This window comes from Podarcis liolepis (assembly GCF_965112155.1).
Source record: "Podarcis liolepis genome assembly, chromosome: 1".
NCBI lineage: Eukaryota > Metazoa > Chordata > Lepidosauria > Squamata > Lacertidae > Podarcis > Podarcis liolepis.
Window position 1 is genome coordinate 26,960,038 of NC_139554.1, and position 17,756 is coordinate 26,977,793.

Below are 17,756 nucleotides of genomic sequence, written 5' to 3' on the forward strand. Positions count from 1 at the left end.
TTAAAATCTATGCTTTTTGTGGTTGCAGTGTGATTCTTTCCTTCAGTTCTTTAGCTTTTAACAACTGGGGATTACATAAAGGCATTTCCAGTCTTGTTTTAAAGAGATCCCCTTTGCATGCACACTATGAGGGGCATTCTTCAACTGGGGGTGGGGAGACAATAGATTCTCAACCCCGCCCCATTCCACAGAACATTTTGTACTAAGGGTCATTACTTATCACAAATATTTGTGAACCCTGCCTCCAATACTGGTAGCATTTGAACCTGAATGAAGGCCTGATATCTTGGTTACATTCCAAGCAAATATCACCCTTTCTGAGGCAGGGAAGGAGGCAATGCTGGTATGTTATATGTTGTTATCCATTTTCACATGATCCTTTGGATTTAAGAATTGTCATAGTTGCATTCAATGCAGCCTAGTGGGGATAGCATGCACTCCCCTCCTGTAACATAAGAAATGGGCCTAAGAGTTTTGGACACTGGCAACAAACAGGAGAGAGAAGTCACACTTTCCTGGAAAATCTGACACTGAGTTGGTGTATCTCCTCCTGTGAAGAGATCATGAGAAGAGCTCTGACGGATCAGATTAAATGCCTCTCTAGGCCTGTATTCCGCGGCCCAGAGTGGCCAATGGGACAGGGTCGGACCACCCACAAGGCAAGGTGAGGCAACCATCTCAGACCCCAACGTAGATCTTTATTCTCTCCCTTATTCCTCCCATCTTCACCCATGCCTTCTTCCTTGGCGGAGAGGGGAGCATCATTTTGTGGTTCGCCTCAGGTGGCAAAATGTCTTGGGCCAGTCCTGCTCTGGGAAGCCCACAAGCAACATGCACTCTACATCTGGAGCAAATGTGTGATCTTCTCTTACTTTCATTGGGATTCAATTGTAGGAGGACAAGAACTGAAGCAGGTTCAAATGTGATTAATAAACACATTTATTAATGGAGGGGCAAAACATTTGGCACCAGCTTGGCTGAAGGAGTTGCTGGAAGGAGGCATACAAGGCGCCATCCAACCATCTTAAAGACTCCATTCTGGATTTGTGTAGAGTTTGCTCCAGGCATAGGCAAACTCGGCCCTTCAGATGTTTTGGGACTACAGTTCCCATCATCCCTAGCTAACAGGACCAGTGGTCAGGGATGATGGGAGTTGTAGTCCCACAACATCTGGAGGGCCGAGTTTGCCTATGCCTGGTTTACTCCTTAGCCTTTTCTTCTCCTGCAAGGCAGTGGAGGTTTAGGATCAGTTTTCTTTCTTCTAGATGGGCTATCTTCCCAGGCTAATGAGCTCCACCTGCCCCTTATTTCCCTCTACAGCACATGCAGGAACTGCCTCTGGACCACTGGACCCACTATTGGTCTCATCCACTCAATCCACCAGAGCCTGTCTTTGCATGCAGGGAAAGTCCCTAACTGCTACCTTCACCTGGTTTAGCTAGTCAGCCGAAGCTGTTCCTGGGATGTGCATACTGTTGCATGCTGACAGCTTCTAGGAGCCAAAGGTGAGAGCTGGGTGCAGGGTAGGAACCAAAGGTGGACAAACTACCCCAGAAGGAGCATGACTTGTCTCCCAACAGAGTTATTACTTCTCCCTTAACACCCAATACATCCATTGCTTTTAATATTGCAGCAGATTTTTTTTCCTAGTCATTGTCTTTTCAAGGGCAAAAAGAGGAGTTACATGACATTGAAAATAAAACAAACTGCAAACTAAGCATTTGAAGTGCCCCACTGGTAGCCTACTTAATTTTTATTTTACCTTTATCCTTAGCTATCCAAACTCAGAAATATTTTACCTTTATCCTTAGCTATCCAAACTCAGAAATATTGTCTTCCATGTGTCTCATTTTCAGAAACCTCTAATGCAGGCTGACCACTATTGGTAATTAATCTAGATAATGATATTCCTGCATATGATGCCACATCTCTGGACACTGAAGTGTGTCCAACACACCATTAAAATCCCATTAAAACCTTATTTATGAGTTACAAATTAAAATAAACACAGAGAAGACACAGGAGAGAATGATGATTATGTTGACCTTGGGATTCACCTTCCAATGACCCCAGCTTAATGGGCTGCAGTGCAGAGATATCATGCTCCTATTTCACGTATTTTAAGGTCTGGGATAACTATGTATGTTCTCCTTACCTGAAGTCATTTGACTCTGCCATTTCTTATCTGCTTCTGGACATAAACTGCTGCTCTTAGCAACAGACACTGATCTTCCTTAAGTAAGCCTTTCTGTAATTCAGTGATGCATTGTGTGTGTCCCGCTCACAACCCATGGCATGATTTTGGGGAGATAGGAAGATGCAGAGCAATGCAGACTGAGAAATCTACTGGAGAAAGAATGGCTGCTTCTTGAAAACACAGACATTTTGGATTTAGAAGGTTTTAATAATGTATTTGGATGACATGCATATTTGTGGTATGATAAGGTCAAAGCACATAAAGCATTTAAAAATCATATTGTCAGGAAAGCATTGTTTAATGTCTGGATAAGATAAAAGGACCTATTGGAAAACAAAACCCCAAGGTGGCTGTCACCGATGGAAGCGAAAGCTCAGAAAAAGCTCAATATGGAGGCCAAATGGCCGAAATATTGGGAAATTCTGGAACAAGACGGAGATAGATTGAAACTGCAGAGTTTTGAGAAATTAAAAAACAAAGTGCGAGATTGGCTTCATTATTATCAGATAATGGAGGCATACAATTTGGACAAGAAAATTGGCTTCCAGGTGGAAAAATCAAAATTAGAAACAGAACTGTTAGAACCCAAAACTAAGATTTTGTCAAAGATGTATAACTTGCTGTTGAAATGGAATACTCAGGACGAAACGGTGAAATCTGCTATGATTAAATGGGCACAAGATGTTGGACATAACATAATGATGGCTGACTGGGAACAGTTATAGACCACAGGTATGAAGTTTATGGCATGTAATGCCTTAAGAGAGAATATTATGAAAATGATATACAGGTGGTACATGACACCAGTCAAGCTTGCAAAAATCTATCATTTGCCCAATAATAAATGTTGGAAATGTAAAGAAACTGAAGGTACATTCTTTCACCTTTGGTGGACATGCCCAAGGATTAAGGCTTTCTGGGTGATGATCTATAACGAAATGAAAAAGGTATTTAAATATACCTTCCTGAAGAAACCAGAGGCCTTTCTCCTGGGCATGGTCGGCCAATTGGTGCTAAAGAAGGACAGAACTTTCTTTATGTATGCCACAACAGCAGCAAGAATACTTATTGCAAAGTATTGGAAGACACAAGATTTACCCACTTTGGAAGAACGGCAGATGAAGGTGATGGAACTGGCGGAAATGACTGGCAGAATCCGAGACCAGGGAGAAGAGTCGGTGGAAGAAGATTGGAAGAAATTTAAAGACTATTTACAGAAGTATTGCAAAATTAATGAATGTTAGAATGATGTCAGAATGAAGTTAAGTGGTTTTAGCAGTAATGTTATAAAGGTGTATGTAAAAATGGATTCTTAACAGGTGAAAATCCAAAGTTACAATATATTAAGTTAAAGGATTAAGACAAAAACAAAGAGGGAAAGGAATTGCTGAATTAACTAACAGAACTGGAATACAAAAAAGGGAGGTGTGAGGAGGTCAGGGAAGTAAGGAAATGAAATGTAAGGCATGGAAAGATTGATGTGTTTTTTATCTTTTTTCTGTATTTTGTATTTTTTTCCTTTTTATTTCTTTTTATTTTTTTCTCTTTTTACTTATGTAATCTTTTCTTTGAAACTTTAATAAATATCATTTAAAAAAGAGAGAGAGAGAGAGAGAGAAATCTACTGGAGAACTGGCTGGAGGAGAGCAATTCATTCTTAGAGTGGCTTAACAGTCAATCCATCTGCCCAGGAAAGTCTGGGAATTGTAGCTCTGGGAGGGTAAGAGTGGTCTCCTAACAACTCTCAACACCCTTAGCGAGCCATGGTTCCCAGGATTCTTGGGTTGGAAGCTATGAATGTTTAAAGTGGCATGATACTGTTTTAAATGTATAGTGCAAATAGGGTCAAACATTAAAAGGAAAGAATGGAAAAGCTGGGAAAATGTATATAAAGCGTTTTAAAGATTGTGCTAATAAACAGCATTTCTTTGGTGGTGTGGGGCATTTATTTTCCACCTGAAGGTACAAAAGTAACATAGGAAATGACCATATGAAGTATAATGGTTTAATTGACACCGAAATGAGAATGCCTAAATGTGTATTGTTGAAAAGGTTTAACATGGGGATTTTCCATGAGGCTACAGTGGAAGCAAGAAGAGCTCTCTCTGAGCTGTAACTAGTTAATGGTTACCAGCTGATGGTTTTTCTCTGTGCTGAGAGTGAAACTTTGATCATGTGATGAAGGTATTGAGTTGCAAATTCGTCATCTTGAAAATTGTGTGTTTTTCGGTCTCTCTCTGAACTGCTGCTACAGGGAGAACAATGCATGTTAATGGCTCTCCAAGAGCTGCATAGTCTAAGGCAGGCATAGGCAAACTCAGCCCTCCAGATGTTTTGATACTACAATTCCCATCATCCCTGGCCACTGGTCCTATTAGCTAGGGATGATGGGAGTTGTAGTGCCAAAACACCTGGAGGTCCAAGTTTGGTCTAAGGCCAATGGAAGCTGGAATGGGGGAGATACACAGTTTGGATTTTTGGATCTTTTATTTCTCAGAAGATGCTGAGCCTGTGCTGGACAGCACAAGACATTGTATGGATATTTTGGTTGTATCTTTGATGCTTATGTTCTGTTTTTGAAGAATTCTGCCATTAAAACTTTGAATAATGTTTTTATGGGCCTGGACAATGATTTCCTCCAAAAGGATGATGATGATGATGATGATGATAATAATAATAATAATAATAATAATAATAATAATAATAATAATTTATTATTTATATCCCGCCTATCTGGCAAAAGGTGTCAGTTCTTATGCTTCTGGTCACTTCAAACTACACAATATTAATATCTGAAACACCATGTACTTCTGCCAGAGTTCGCCAAGCTCAGTATGTTGGGATTCCATTCTACCTTTTGCTGCAGGCATGGGATTGTTGTGTGTCACCTGCGTGTCAGATGTCTGTTTACATTCCAGCATTGCTGGTGTGAGTGGAACTTCCGCTCTGTATTGCTTTTGTTTTTAGACTCTCTCTGAGAAGACGGCAAGGAGAGATGCCATGTTTTCTTTGTCCTGATTTATGTATAATAAATGCGTAGTTTAGTATTGTCAACAGTGAGTGGCAAAGACTCTCCATGATTTCAGGAAGGAGATGCCGGGGTTGAACCAGGCACCTTCTGCTCACAAGTGAGATGCTCTGCGACTGAGCTGTGGCTCCCTTCCTCAACTATAACTCCTTCAGTAAAATGCCCAGATTCTAACACATGCCAAACATGATCAAAAGGACCTTGGCCCAACCACAGGCACAATCATGTGACAAGTCTGGCATAAATTGGGGCATTCGTATAACCATCTACCCTTCCAACAATGTCACAGTTGTTGTGGTTTGGAGAGTTTTACATCTGATTATTGTTGTCTTCTTATTTTAAATAATGCCATTTCAATCAACAAAAAAATCAGGTAGAAAATAATCTGTACACAATGTGTCTAATTATTTCATTATGAAGTCCTTTGTAAAACCTAGACCATATATTAGTCAGGGAGAGCAATTGACTACAGATAGACTCTCCATTGCCTATTCTTGCCATTGTGGAAAAATAAATGTACTTGACCTACCAAATATTCTATATAAATGCAGGAAAAAAGGAGAAAAGGAAAATGTCTGATTTTATCTTGTGGAAGGCCAACGACCTTGGTGAGTCCAAAATTACTATGATCAAATAGTTGTACAGAGATTCAAAGATGAAAAGGGATTTCTTCCATGGAAGATCTACAGGTCATTTAAACTTCAAAGCAAATATCCATCAAATCTCAAAAGCCTGGCATATAGATGAAACTGCTGCTTAAAACCAAACTGACTTTTTGAAAAAGAAAAGAATTAACGTTAGCAGAAGTAGGTAATTTGTACCTTTGCATATTTAACAGGGTCTAACATAAGGCCAGTTCTGCACAAGTATTTCTCCTCGTCTGTATTCAGTATAATTTGCTAGTCATAGCATGTTCAGGAACAGAAATGGCAAAAGCAATGGAACAGACACTCAACACTTAAAGTGCTGTTTTGTGTTCTCACTGACTGCGTGGCAATTCCTGGGGAACCAACCATCAAGTAATACCCACATTTATGACACATTACCATGGAACCTGTGAAGGAAAGTCAGAGACAGCCACATATTAGGAAGAATAATATGCAAGCAAGCCCACTGAACTCAAGTCTACATATTTTTATATCCTGGATTCCCTTTTCAGAACTTTTAAAAACACAAGAAGCTGCTTTATTCCAAGTAAGACCATTGGCCCATCTAGTAACAGCTATGCTGACTGCCAGTGACTTTCCAAATTTTCAGACAGGGGTCTCTATCCATCCTACCTGGAGATGCCAGAGATTGACATTTGGACCCTCTGTTCTACCACCAAGCCCTGGCTCTTTATCTGAAACATCCAGAGGCTCTATAAAGATGTTTGTGCTTTATTTCCTAACATGTCTTCCGTGATTGCCTTGTTATATCTTTTTCTTGTTTAAAATACAGAATTTGATTTTGAGGCCTGGGTAACACTCAGTGGTGCATTTAAGAAACCATGCATTACAGCTGCTTGATTGGTACAAGTCTGGGATGGCAGGCATCACTCACATGACAGCCATAATGTATGGAGCATCTTGCAATTTCTTATCTTCTCTATTTTGTGGAGCAATTCCACAAACAGAAATGTCTAACACTGGCATAGGGACCACCCATAGGATAAGAGGAGATCCACTTGATAAGGCATTCTAGCTCAGTGGTGGAACATCTGTTTTGCATGCATGAGAATCTAGGTTCAATCCTGGGCACCTCCCGGTAGCACGGGAAATATCCCTCTTTGAAACCCCAGAGAACTGTATAAGGCAGTTTCCTATGTTCTTCAAAGCATTGAGAAAGCAATCCAGGATATAAAAAGATGTAATGTTGTACATTGTATTTGGACTGACCAGTTAATAAGTCAACATGCTCAAGCTTTCCATGTTTATCAAGGAAAACACAACACACACAATGCACGTAGGTATTCATTTTCTAAATGTCACAAGCTCTTTCCACTCACAAGTCATCCAAAACTCAAGGATCCCCAACAAGGAGGACAACGCCTCTTGAGAAAACAGCTTCTTTTTTGATGATGACGATGACAATGATAAACAAAATCACTGCTGGGGTTCTCAGCAATGAAACACAAGTTGTCCTGAAGAGCAGACACTGTAAGCAAACGTGTTCTGAATATTTCAAGCCTTGCAGCCTAATGCATTCTCAGTTAAGCAGAAATGTTTTTTGGGGCAGAGCCTTGGAGAAAGTAAGCAACATGGTAAATCAGAAGGTGACACTGTCAATGGCTCCTTTTCTGCTCCAAATGGGGGTTCTATCCTGTGCATTTAGCTGAGTTCAAAGAAACATAGGTCATCTGCATTTTAACTGTAGATGGCAGGAGCAGGTGATTATTTATTACCTACTCATTATGGAAGGTTGTCCGATTCAGCTTTACACAGCTCTGGGGTCTGGCTGAGAGAAATCGCTGGCTGGAAACCTCATGAGGCTTCTCAAACATTTCCACAGCCCCCTCCTCTTGCCTTGATTTACGGGATGCCGTCAAACATGTAGTGATACCGAGGCTCTTCAGCTTTAATAAAAAACTATTTGCTCAGCTATAAACTTAATTTATTGTGATATAATTACTTTAGCAGTGCTATTAATATCTGCCATGTTTAGTGTCAGTGATTTTAGTGCTACAAACTTAGTTTGTAATGAATAAAATAACGTTATCAGGCATAAGTACTCTTTCCCTCTGTTCTGGAGAATCTCTGGAGAATCATAGGACTGGATCCAGATTTAGGCTGTGTACACACTATTGCTATGTTTTCCCTTCAAAGAATTCTGGGTATTTTTGGTTTGTGAAAGGTTGTTGGGAATTGTAACTCTGTGAGGGGTGAACTACAGTACTCAGAATTCTTTCAGAGAAGAATGTGCTTTAAAGGTATGGTGTGTAGTCAGCCACAGCCATGCTTAAAGGAGGTCCACTGAAATAGGACATATGCTATTTATGACAAATTCCGTTGATTTTTTATTACTCTTCCCTAAGCCTGACTAAGTCTGGGTCCCACCCACAGAATCATAGAGTTGAAAGGAACTTCTAAACAAATCAGGCTCCACCCCATGCTAATTTTCTACAAAAAGAGGTGCTGGAATATACCCTTTTCTCTTATAATGGCACCTATCTGAGAGGTGCCAGAACTGAGTTCCAATGAATTCTGGCTGAAAAAAGCCCTGCTCAATCCCATGCAGGTCATCCATTACGATGCCATCCCTGAAATGTGTTCATTCACCCCCTGCTTAAAAAAGGAAAGACTCACCACCTTCCAATATGGTCTCTCTCACTGGTGAACTGTCTGTAGCATCAAGAAGAAGCTGAGATCCTTTCTCTCCCCTCCCCTCCATCTTATCTCCCCTGTAGAGCCACAGGAAGTTTGCTCCATCATCTATATGATGTGACTTCAGCCTGCTCTGGGATGCCTTCTTGGAAATGAAGAACAGTCTGTAAACATTTTAAATGAATTAATTCATTAAGTGAAATAAAATACTGCCTATTATTTGTTCCTTTTCTGTGGGTTAAAAACACTCAAGTCCATCAAGCTTTCCTCAAAAGACTTGGTCTCCACACACACACACACACACACACACACACACCCCACACCTTTATCTCTCTTCTCTATACATATCCCAGTTTGTCAATATCCGTCTTAACACTTTTAACACCATATGGTATCTGCGCCTGGAATACTTGAGGTACCATGTTTTCCTTTATTTCCTCCCTCTCCCATAGCTGAGTTCAAGAAATGGGAGTATTTGACTCACACCCTTTGAATGTTGCCAAGGTTCTTTCAGGGGTGGCCCCTTTTGTTTTGGATTTCCACAAGCCATTTCCCATTCTTCTCTTGCTTTATAAGGGAATTTAAAGTTCCATGTACAACTACTAGCCAGCAATCCTGCAGGATATTGGTGTTCATTTTTATTAAGTTAGCATTGCAAATAGTATTTTTTTGCAACTCTTAATGCTTTTTTTTTTTAAAAAAAGAAAAAAATGCAGTACAACATATTTTTGTATGCTGCTTTTAATAATACAGTGGTAGCTTGGGTTAAGTACTTAATTCGTTCTGGAGGTCCGTTCTTAACCTGAAACTGTTCTTAACCTGAAGCACCACTTTAGCTAATGGGGCCTCCCGCTGCCGCTGCGCCGCCAGAGCACGATTTCTGTTCTCATCCTGAAGCAAATATTAACCCGAGGTAATATTTCTGGGTTAGCAGAGTCTGTAACCTGAAGTGTATGTAAACTGAAGCATATGTAACCTGAGGTACCACTGTATATGCGTTACCATGACTTTACTTTATAGTAAAGTGGAAATTTGGAGATGTGCAAATTTCACAAGGGTGACTGTATGTAGGCTCCCTGGCATTGTGAGGATCTCAGCATAGGGACCCAGAGCATAGCTTCCTTTGTGGTGGCCCCAGTGTTTTTAACTACCCTCCCTTTTCAAAATGCATCACGCCACTATATTATTTTTATTGAGATACTGTGTAAGGATGCACCTGTGTACCTCAAGAGGGACAGAGAGGACAGTGATAGTTTGATTTTCACTTCTGCTGCCTTTCCTATTCATGAAAGTTCTGAATTTTGACACTGATTATTTTATTTTATTTTATTTTAGATATTTATTGTTCATTGTCCTTCTAATGTCATTCCTTGCCACCCCGAGATTCTCAAGTAACTACAAATAGCTTAGATAAATAAATAAATAAGTCACATCTCTATGCCCTCACAAGCCTTATTTGCTGATTTCTGAGATCAATGTGCTCTTAGATGCCGAGGAGAATCCAAGCCTGTATATCTCAGCTGTTGGCAGCCTTAGGCCTAGGATAAGGGTGGAACACAGATACTGATGACTACTGCTGATTCTAATAATGCCAATATTGTCTTCTTTCCTACTGGCAGAGGCTCCCTGTGCCATTAATGGCAGCAGGACAGTCCGGGTTTTCTCCTGAACTGAGATTCAGTGATGGAAAAACATGGCAGGAAGGTAGGAAGGAAAGAATCCATTATATTTTTCTGAGCCTTTGCAGTGCAAATACACCTCACTCCATTGGAAAGGTTAACTAACTTAAAAATGACTTCCCCTGAATTAAATCTAGATACAAACACTGATTTCTGTTCTTCCATCTTTTGAAGTGTTTATGACTTTTTCAAAAGCCACTTGTGATGTCAGTGTGAAGGCCAGGGCATAAACACAATCAGCAGATTGTATAGGCGCTCCTTCCAACAATAGCATAAGGGAGGCTTGAGCAAGCAGCCGTACTGGAAGCAAACAGAAAGGAGCAGCCAGAGATTCCTTGGCTGTTGTGAAGGTTTTCTCTTTCATGTTTCAGTTGAAGGCTTTGTAGGAGGGTTTGTGAGACTTCAGTTATTATCAGATCAAAATGCTTCTTGTATACATAACCAGCACCACATATGCTGGATGCTTCAGTAAGAATTGCCGCACATGACGTTGTTTCAGTACCAACTGGTAAAGTGGGGAGGGCAGAGGAGTGGGAATGATTCCCTTCTGACTAAGGCCGCATTCACAGAATCACAGAATTGTAGAGTTGGAAGGGACCATGTGGGTCATCTAGTCCAGCCCCCTGCAGTGTGGGACTCTTTTGCCCAATGGGGGACTCAAACCCACGACCCTGAGATTAAGAGTTTGATGCTCTAGCAGCAGAGCTATTCTGGGTCCTCATTCACACCATACATTTAAAGCACACCATACATGTAAATCACTATGATACTGATTTAAACAGTCATGGCTCCTCTGCTCCTATGAAGGAGAGGGCTACCAATAGCTATTAGCCATGATGGTTATGCCCTGGTGTTCTGCCTCCACAGCAGAATTTTGGAAGGCTTCGGCACATAGTGGTTGCGGAGCTTCTCTTGAATCGTGTCCCACAGCGCTGCCTGGACTGCTAGAGGCGCGACCAATGTTCGGGTCGTCTCGAACACCTTGGGGCCACAAAGGCTGAGGAAGAGGCCTCGCTTACACGATTCTGTTAGCACGTTTGCTTGGAGGTAGCAGTCAAACCGAGCAAAGTAAAAGTCCCATGATTCAGAGGCTGGGGCAAATGGCAGTAGAGGCACGAGTGAAGCCATGGTTCTGATGCCGACGTAGAGGGTGATGGATGGAACACAGTGCTCTAGCCAGAACGGTCAGCTCTAAATTGGTGCTGTTCAGTGATTCCGCTCAGTGAATATCCAAATCTGACTGTGCTCTGATGTCCATCAATCCCACCTTCGTCGCCAGTGTTAAATAGGGGGTAGACATAGCAGATGATGCAGCAATTTCTCCTAAGCAGCTCTTTATTTGTAAGCTGGAACAGAACTGAACAGCAAATAGCTCAGCCAGCCTGCTTTTATAGGCAGCATTGTAGCAACAACAACCCAGGGTTTCCCGCCTAAAGTAACTGACGTGGACCTGAGTGGAAACTATATACACAATACTCCTGTTGGCCAGGGTGAGAACTTCAATACATAACACTTCTGAATACCAGTTGCTGGAAAACACAGGAGGAGAGAATGCTCTTGCGGTCAAATCCTGCTTGTAGGTTTCCCACAGGCATCTGTTTGGCCACATTGAACAGGATGCTGGACTAAATGGGCCTTTGATCTGATCCAGAAAGTTTCTCTTTATGTACATCAGGCAGTAGTGTAGTGGGGGGGGGGCACAGGGTGGTTGCCCCAGGCATAAAATTGTTAGAGGCACAAAATTTCAACACTGGGTGCTGCCTCAGTACAGCTGCATGCTTCTGTTGCTGGGCTCCATTGAAAACAGCTTTTCTATGTAAAGCAGAAGTGACTTCTCCAGACAATGAAACAACTCTTCTTTTCTTACCTCTGCGGCTGCAATCTCCAGGGTGGCATGGATGCCATCAGGCAGTTGAATGTGCATGCATACTCCATCTGCCCCCCCCCCCTTCTGCATGGCCCTGGGTGCTGCCACTCCACGCTACGCCACTGTCTTCAGGTGCTGAGGAAGCACGGGAAATGGCAAAGCAACATGATCTTTTGTCAACAACTTGAAAAATGAATGTAGGCAAGACTGGGTTGGAACGTTTTGCCACTGGAGGCAAAACAGAAAATGCTACCTCCTATGCTGCCTGCTGAAGCTCCCCCCACCCACTGGCAGAGGAAGGAGGTGTGGTGGGTGCAGCCCACCCTGGGTGTCATCCCTGAGGGGGGTGACATGGTCACGCTGGCCCCCTGGGATGCTTGCCCCAGCCCCGCGTGTGGCTAGCCCCTCCTCCAGGTGCACAGCATGTGTGCCGCTCCGGGTGCTGGAGCAGCTAGCTCTGCCTCTGCCCCCACCACCCAAAACATTGCTCACTGCCCACTGAAACTGCCTACCCAAGCTGCCTCCCTCACCATCTGCTGGAGCTGACAAAAAAAGGAGTCCAGAGAGGAGCAGGCTGAGCAAAAGGAACAGGTGGTCCCAGTGGAGAACAAGGCAATAGAGGCGGAGGTGCAAAGGGTACAGCACGCTCCTCAGGGTTTGCATCTGGTGCCCCTCCAAACTGTCCTCCAATCAGCCTCACCACACCTCATGGACCGGTTGGCTCTGAATGTAGGAAGCACTCGCAATGCACCACGATGTTCTGCACAATGTTTTTTTCTTCAGCTGCTGCATCTAAGAACAGAAGATCATGCAAAGTGAAAGCATATGTCAGGAGAAGAACTGAGACAGCCATGACTTGGAACATCTGATTTCTGGATCTGCGTCATGTCAGATATTTGAACAAGCCGTGGATGCCGACGAAAAGTGATTACACTTATAATGAAGACACCATCGCCTGACAACAAGCGCTTAGACATTTGGTGTGTTGTGACTGTGACATTTCTCCCTATTAAGCAATTTTACCTGATGCGATCCTAAGCTATTTCCATATCTAACTGCATATAAGAGCCAAACCTTGTGCATAAAATGCATTTGAAAAGATGTGCTTGTCAGCAGAAGGAGAACAAGAAGAATAGCAAAAATAAATAAATAAAAGGAAGTCATCAAATGCATCGTATCGTAGAAAAGCAGTTTGAGAGCACACTTGAAATCACCTCCTCTTAATAGAAGTCTGTTCAAGTAGTTGCAAACAAGGCATTAAAAAACACAAATTAAGCAACATGCAAAAAAACCTACGAGATGAATGAAATTCATTTCCACTTAGGCCCCATTTTAGCTGTATTGCTGGATATGAAAATCATTTGCCTCTTTCATTATTTCACAAAAGTACCTCTATTGTGGCCTGGGAGAGGGCTGAACTATTCTAGTAGGTACAAGTTTATGCTGTGTGTGTTGCTCTAAGTATCAGCTGGAATACAATACTCAGAGAACCTGATTTCCCCAGGAAACATACGTGTTTAGTCATGTGACGGATAAAATTTGGGGAAAGTTTGTGGAAACAAGAAATTCCCAATATCTTCACCAAACATATCCATTTGTTGCATTTGTATTCATATTCATTACTGTAGTGCACTTGTATTCCAAGGAGCTCAGAGCAGTGCTAAAATGTCACTATCTTAGATTTAAATATCGGTCTTATGGGTCACCAATATGATATACTCCCTCCAGGGAACACAGTCCTGTTTGATGGTAAAATATCATTGCACCTTATCAAAAACCTTTCAAAGGACATTAGGCCAAGAGAGACTTGTCCAAAGCCATCCTTTGAGTTTATCAATCAAAATCTCAGTTCAGCATACTATGCACTAAACAACATTGGCCTATCTCTGGGCCAATTAATGTGATTTGCCTTAGTTGGAAGATATGATACATTAAGAGAGATGCTGTTTTCAAGATGGCGGACCAGTGCAATGACTGCAGGCATGGGATGTATACTGAATGGCTGACACACTCTAGACCAGCCATTCCCAACCTTCAGTCCTCAGATGTTGTTGGACTAGAATTCCCATCATCTCTAGCTGGCAGGACCTGTGACCAGGTATGATGGGAGTTATAGTCCAACAGCATATGGGGACCTGTCAGGCTTCAGGGAATCCAATCCCTCCCACGGTGCACAGCCAAGAATCAGATAACAAGAAGAGTTCTTACCAAGTTCAAGAAGGACACTGACAAACTGGAACGTGTCCAGAGGAGGGCAACCAAAATGGTCAAAGGCCTGGAAACGATGCCTTATGAGGAACGGCTAAGGGAGCTGGGCATGTTTAGCCTGGAGAAGAGGAGGTTAAGGGGTGATATGATAGCCATGTTCAAATATATAAAAGAATGTCATATAGAGGAGGGAGAAAGGTTGTTTTCTGCTGCTCCAGAGAAGCGGACATGGAGCAATGGATCCAAACTACAAGAAAGAAGATTCCACCTAAACATTAGGAAGAACTTCCTGACAGTAAGAGCTGTTTGACAGTGGAATTTGCTGCCAAGGAGTGTGGTAGAGTCTCCTACTTTGGAGGTCTTTAAGCAGAGGCTTGACAACCATATGTCAGGAGTGCTCTGATGGTGTTTCCTGCTTGGCAGGGGGTTGGACTCGATGGCCCTTGTGGTCTATTCCAACTCTATGATTCTATGTCTTTTATTCAATATTCACAGTGAGAGGCTTAGAAAAGGTGCCTCTATTTCAGTAATGGCGTTGCTCCAAGTAAAGCTCCACCCCCTCTGTCTGTCCTATTCTATGTCACCCCTGTGATGGCTAATCTGAGCTTTCTTTCTGCCTCTGAGCTTTCTGTTGTACTACTCCAAATGCCTGCCTGGTTCTGGGAGAGGGGGGTTCTTGAATGCTTTCTAAAGACACTGAGTCTGTCAGCTGTCTCTCCCCTGGTGCTTCTTCTTCCTGCTCCCCTCCCAATATTTCCCAGCTTCTCCCTTCTGCAGCCTCTGAACCTTCCGCAAACTCCTGTTTGTAAATCTATACTGTCTCCCTCTTCTCTGGCAAGTTCAGACTGCAGAGGCGGGATCCACTATTCCTCCCCCTCCTCTGCCCAGTCTCTGATGGGACCCAAGGTTGAGAAAGGCTGGTCTAGATATTAAATGATTGTAATAAAGAATTGAAAATTACACTCACTTTGAGAGGTGACATTGCTAACAATTGTGTGAAGTTAATGATCATGATGAAAGTTCAAATGCTTGCAAATCCTGTATTTTTGTCACACATGAACCTAAATACGGGGGGGAGGCATTCCTGTGCCTGGGATTTCAGATTGCTGCTTCATTAGGGAGAAATGAGATTGTGGATAATTATATAACCTGTTACCTTATTGCTGTTGCTGTTGTTACGATTTATTATTTGCCCTTCACCCTAAGGTCCCAGGGCAAGTTCCAACAATCAAAACAATATTAGACAATATTAAAAACAGTTTCGAACTTAAAATTACAGAAATAAGGTGGGTCCTAAAATATACATCTCAAGTGTCAAACGCCAGGGTAAAAATTAGCTTACCGCTGTACCATTCCATTCATCCTGCATCACTTACTGAACTTCCAACAGATACACATAGTGTAAGGGCTGCAAGACTAGCTGCTCTCATACATTTCATACATGTGATGGGTACCTTTAGAATAGAGAGAGATCAAGCTATATATAATGCCCTTCTGAGCTGAAAAGGCCAGGGAAACTTGTAAAACTGAAAGGTCATCCCTGATAGGACACAAAGATTTAAAGTGGGTCAGCACCTCTAATTAAAGCACCTCCTATCTAGAAATTACCAGGCATCTGCATGCTTCAATCAAGTACTCAATTTCTTACTGCATATGCTATAGCTGGAAGAAGCAGATGGAGGTAGAGTTGGAACATTTATGTGACTCGCAGTATTACATGCTGTTATACCAGCTAGGGGGGGTGAATGTCAAACACTATCAATCTTTAGGGTTCAAAGCATAATCTGGTTGCGGTGAGATCAGGCAAAAATTCCTGGTGTGAAATGGTGTGAAAATTTTAGTTCCATTTGAGGAAGTTCATGCAATCCTTAGAAACAACTGACATCTGGTGTGCATTCGTTTATGCAGAAGACCAACAACAGTGTTTAAAGAAAGTAAAACGTGCTATGATGGATGCATCACTGCCTTTGCACATTTTTCTGATCTCCCATTGTTGATTCTGATCAAATAGATCTTGTCTTCTCTTGGGTTATTAAATTGCTGCAATATCATTCGTGCTCTTACAACAGGGGTGCATTTACCCCCAACCCCTTTCTCAAAGATGACTCAGGAGTCCGGTTCCCAAAATGTGGCCAAATGGCAAATCAGGGAGTGGGAGGAGCCTGGCTCTAAAAAAAGATTGCGAAGGAAAGTGATTCCCTTTTACTTCCTCCCACAGAAAAGCCTCTGCAACTTTGACAGGCTTAATCCACTCTGGAGGAGCTCCTGTGCCTGCAAATTTCACCACTTTGGCCCAAATGTGCTAAAGGTACAGCAATTTTAAGAACCTGAATTATAGTGATTAGGAAACACAGAGCAACATTTCAATGCAGAGCAGCTTGGAGCCTGCAAAACACACCAAATCAGAGAGAGTCCAGAATGACTCAGAAACAGATTGGAATTTTAAAACCCACATAGATATAAGGCAACTAGTGGGGCCTGTCCACATGCCTGCCCTACAGGCATGTTGCTATTATATGGTCCCGTGAATCACTCTGAGACCTATGGGTATAGGGTGGAATAACAACAACAACAATCATACATGATGATGCGACAGCTTAGTGTCTGTGAAAAACAGACTTTAAGTCACTTTTGCAAACACACCAAGGCATTACATAGGAATATAAGCACCTGTGGATCAGGCCAATGGTCCATCTAGCCAACATCCTTATCCTCACAGTGGCCAACCAGATGCCTGTGGGAAGCTCTCAACCAGGAGAGTGATCTCCCCACCTCATGCTTTCCAGCAAATGGTATTCAGAAGCATTTTTGCCCCTGACTGCTTTAATCTCCTTCTGCTATATTATTTCAACCAGAAGGCTTTTGGAAGGGCAAAGGGTGTGGTCTCTGCTTCCTTCAACCTGAGTAGCCAGTTAACAGCTCAGTGGGTAAAATATGTACAAAGATGGCAGTCCCCAGTTCTCCCCTCCAAAAGTGGTCCGGCCTTTCTGAATTTCATATTCTCCTTATCCTCAGTGTAAGCAGATATGCTCATCCCACTCTCTAGTGTCTTATGCAAAGCAATCTGCTCTTGGTGACAGCAGTTATTTTAAAGTTGTGTGTAGGCGAGAGACCTCAAACTCAAGCTGGGGACAAGTGATGAAGGATAGCTTTTCGAAATCCAATCTCCATTTGACAAGCATGCACTCCAAAAGAGTATTTACAGCACAGTGACACGACAGACTCTTGTCTTTATGAAACGGGAAGTAACCATCCATCAAGATGTCATTTGTTGTACGTCAGTCATCCGGCCAACCACCACCAAATGGAATAATTGAAGGAAAAGGCAACATAAGGAAACTGGCACTTGATTATCTGGGTACCACAAGACAAAGGGCAATTTACAACTGTTCCATACAAACTTATATAAAAAAAAAAATCAAAGCCAAGAGATTCTGCTGGCTTTTGCCAGCCTTCGTAATGGAGACACATGGAG

General features: G+C 42.3%; 1 long non-coding RNA gene across 1 annotated transcript; it reads left to right on the forward strand.

The window, feature by feature from the left end:
- The first annotated feature begins 8,643 nt into the window (after positions 1-8,643).
- Positions 8,644-13,333, forward strand: LOC310705259. The gene is made up of 3 exons (XR_014525204.1): positions 8,644-8,693; positions 10,147-10,231; positions 12,857-13,333. It is a non-coding gene; the product is annotated as an uncharacterized lncRNA (long non-coding RNA).
- The last annotated feature ends 4,423 nt before the right edge of the window (positions 13,334-17,756 follow it).